Source organism: Octopus bimaculoides, chromosome 28 (genome assembly GCF_001194135.2).
Source record: "Octopus bimaculoides isolate UCB-OBI-ISO-001 chromosome 28, ASM119413v2, whole genome shotgun sequence".
Lineage (NCBI taxonomy): Eukaryota > Metazoa > Mollusca > Cephalopoda > Octopoda > Octopodidae > Octopus > Octopus bimaculoides.
The window spans coordinates 12921483-12925739 of NC_069008.1; the positions used below are offsets into that span (position 1 = coordinate 12921483).

At 34.3% G+C, this 4257-nt stretch overlaps 1 long non-coding RNA gene across 1 annotated transcript in view; it reads right to left on the reverse strand.

Moving 5' to 3' along the window:
• Positions 1–11: 11 nt before the first annotated feature.
• Positions 12–4257, reverse strand: part of LOC106878035 (uncharacterized) — a 9155-nt gene continuing 4909 nt past the window's right edge. Inside the window, exon 3 of the long non-coding RNA XR_001410458.2 lies at positions 12–1232. This is a non-coding gene — a long non-coding RNA (uncharacterized LOC106878035). The remainder of the gene's footprint in view (positions 1233–4257) is intronic.

Below are 4257 nucleotides of genomic sequence, written 5' to 3' on the forward strand. Positions count from 1 at the left end.
GGTGCGCATATTCTTTACCTCCACCGACTTTTCTTCAACACAATATCAATACCGGGACTCACGTTTTATATGCAACAATGCAGTTAAGCATCTCTTGCAGACAGATTATTCCGGCCCGTATAGTGTATTAAAAGTATTTGGCTTTGAACATTCATGGGAGACTGTCAGTGTTGATCGACTTAAGGAGGCTTTCGTCGGGTCTATTCCCCAACTATAACACTCCCATCTTCTGTCATACGTAAACATAACGCATTATCTGTCAATAGTGTCAATATATCTGTCAATATAATCAAAAGTGCAAGAACAGACATTAACCAGTTTAGATACACTCGCACAATTTTTCATTAACACACACACACAGATTTTCTTTTTATAGTTCAAGTAAAAGGGAACTGCAGAACTTTGCATTTTCTGTGTATTTTTCATGGGCATTTTTCATATAAACATGTAGATAGACAGACAAATAGACAGGCAGACAGACAGACAAGTAGATAGACAGTTAAGTAGATAGACAGGCTGACAGATAGATAGATAAACAGACAGACAGACAGAAGATAGACAGACAGACAGAAGATAGACAGACAGACAGACAGACAAATAGATAGATAGATAGATAGATAGATAGATTGCTCCTTCAATACTGCCTACGTGGGTTTTCACATCTTATTCAAATTTTTCAGCAAAATATACAATTTTGAAAATAATGTGGAATTCTCACAGGTACTGCTAGTTTGTGTTGTTATAGCTCACCTGTTAAGCTGCATAAACCTGTGTTTACGGTGACATATCTCGAATTACACCAAATCTGTTTCGTGGCACTATTTAACCTGAAGCAATGGCTCACAATAGAAATTACAAAAACTGACTCAGAAACACAAACGACGAAAAATATAAATGTATAATTTCTAGAACATTAATGAAAAAAAGTATAATGTATATAAAACACTATTAAATGTACTCGAGTTTTTTTTTTAACTTAATCTAAAATACAACAACAAAGGGAGTCTATAAATTTCTCCATCTGCGATGTCCACTAGACTTGTTACAATGTCGGAAGGTATAAAATAATTCGGTCCTGAATATTTCTGGAAAATCGAGCTTTAAAAGTGTTCAGAGAACAAATGAAGAATCATTCTTACTTTAAATGTGCTTCTCAAAAGTAACTACAGTAAATGAAAAAGACATCGGGTGACAATATCCCAAGGTTTTAGTCAGTTTCGTTTTCTCCATATCTTGTGAAATTAAAGAAAAACAAAGAAAGAAAATGGTTTATGTAATGCTATGATGTTTCAAATATCCCTTACAGCAACAAATTATCAAAAGTAAAAATAAAGTTGAATGACACCATGAAATGTATAGATTTACAGGCGAAGGTAATGAATACACACACCCGGTGTTTAGGGTTAGGGTTAGGGTTATCCCGAAAACGGGTGGTGTGCGTATGCTTTACCTCCGCTAGATTCACTATTCAGCGAGGTGGTAAATGTGGCCTAAGCCCTCGTAATAATATCTGAGTTGATAAGATTCAGGTTGAACAGCAATAAGAAAAACGAAGACAAGTTGACCGAACTGCGGCATTTATTCCGACGCTAAAGTAAAATACGGCATGGTTTCAAAGTGCTTCTTGAAGCTGAAGATGAACGTTGGAAAAAACGCAAAGCATAGCGTCAGGGATTTCTGCTACAATTCTCTCTTCGCTGGGATCTGTTCAGTTTGGCGCACAGTTTGAAACTTCGTATACTGGTGGAATTTCTCACCCAGAACACGGTTTACTTTGAACATTTTTGATAGAATTTAGTATTTTAGAAGTTATTTCGTGTTAAAGTTGTCGTATTTGGGTAATTTTAGCCATACAACGACGTGTATTCAGTTGAATGCTACTGTTTGTGATAGTAATCGAACAGGAACAACTTTGAGATCATCTCTACTAAATGATACACTCTGTTCTATTTGTATGTCAAACGAAGACAATGTCACCTTTATCTTTTCTTCCTTTCTAGTCAGCACCCTGCATTCCTTACTCTTTCCCTCCCTACTGGCGTGACTGGAAGACAACAAAGCATATTTGTTTTGTTTTACCTTCATGTTTTTGTAATTTTGTTATTTTTAATCTAATAAAGACTTTTATATTGACGAAATGTGTTTGTTGTTGATTACAGTAAGATAAAATCATAACAATAACAATACATCTCATAGTTGTAAAATAAGGCATTTTGAAACTACATACACGTCAATAACAAAAAAGCTAGCCGTGGACTCGTAGTTCTATATGTTTACTGGTTACTCCGACGCGAGAAAAAAAAGAAAAAGTCTGTAATATGCAATACAGGCAGTAAGCAAAAAATAAAGTAGAACAGAGTGGTGACATTTAGTAGAGATGACCCAGAAGTTGTTCCTCTTCGATTACTATTGCAAACAGGAGTAGCTTACTTCAACTGAATACACGTTGTTGATTGGCTAAAATGACCCAAATACGACAAATTTAACACGAAATGACTTCTAAAATACGAAATTTTGTCGAAAATGTTCAAAGTAAACCGTGTTCCAGATGAGAAATTGCACCAGTATACGAAATTTCAAACTGTTTAGTTAAAAAAATTAATTAAAAAAGTCTGTGAGCCAAATTGAACAGATCCGAAAATGGTCTCGCTACAGAAGGAAACGAATTGCATGAATATGGTTTTCCACAAACCAATCGTTAATAGTTTAACGAGAGAACTGTTAAAAGTGTGTGTGTGTTAATGTATTTTCCCCGATTATTCAGTGTGTCGTTTATATAGCCAATATCTCGTTTGTAAAATGTTAGCATGTGACATTGAGGGAGATTTTGGCTGTTATTTCCAGCAGGTCGACTAACTACAGAGATTCTTACCTTTTCTCACACACAAAAATACACACACACACACACACACTCACACACATACATACATGCAAGCATGCATAAATACAGATTCTTTTATTCTTTTATTTGTTTCAAGTCATTTGACTACGGCCATGCTGGAGCACTGCCTTTAGTCGAACAAATTGACCCCAGGACTTATTCTTTGCAAGCCTAGTACTTATTCTATTGGTCTCTTTTCCCAGACCGCTAAGTTATGGGGACGTTAACACACCAACATCGGTTGTCAAGCGATGGTGGTGGTGGTGGTGGTGGGACAAACACAGACACACAAATGTGTGTGTGTGTGTGTGTGTGTATAATTCTATTGGTGATGTCCTGTACTTATAGTGTATGTTTTTGATATTTTGTCCTGTACTTAACTCTCATGTGTTTACGTATTTTTCACTCGTTAGATATGTCCTGCACGCAATGTGTATTTTTCATTTTATTTATTTATAATCGAACGCCATGCAGCCTTGACCACAGTAAGTTCTTACACACACACACATATATATATAAGGTTTTATTTCCACACACGCCAGCTTAATTTAATTAGTCCTTAGTTGAAAGACATCTGTTTTTATTTTAATTTTTATTGTATTTGTGTAAAATTGTTCGTTTTTTTCCGTCCTTATTTTTGTATACATTTGCTGCTTTCTTACAAGGAATCTAATGCTCATAGCTTAGTTTTTCCTTGGGGCTAGCCAGACTGGAGCAATATCGAGAATAACCAGCCGAAATTCCAAAGATAATCTGTCCTGTATCCATATATGCATGTATGTATACATATAGATGTAGGTATGTACATAAATGTATGGATATATGCATATAATTATATATTATTTATGTTATTATATATATCTATCTATATATATATATATAATTTCAAAGAAAATGGAGAATACATACATAGAGCAATCAATTTGTTGTCATAGTCCAGTCAAATTAATAAGTTCATTCATGTTACCTACGCTGCATTTCGGCTGATTGCTGTTATTCAAAATTTGCACTTTTAAAATGCATTATGAAGTTGGAAATTATCCCCTGAAGAGGCTCTATGTATGTATTCTCCATTTTCTTTGAATTTTTAAACATTTTCTCCTATATCGAAAATGATGGCAATATCCATAGCGACAACTGGAATTTCAGAGGTGTAAAGTACTAATATTGTAAAGTACTAATATTGCTGAAGAAGCAACGACAAAGACTAATACATAAACACATGAAAAATTTCCAGTATTGTTAATCGATATTGGTGCAAAACAACTTCTCCCCCCCTCTCTCTCTCTCTCTCTATATATATATATATATATGCACATATATATTGATATATATATATGCATATATATATATATATTTATATTCATATATATATA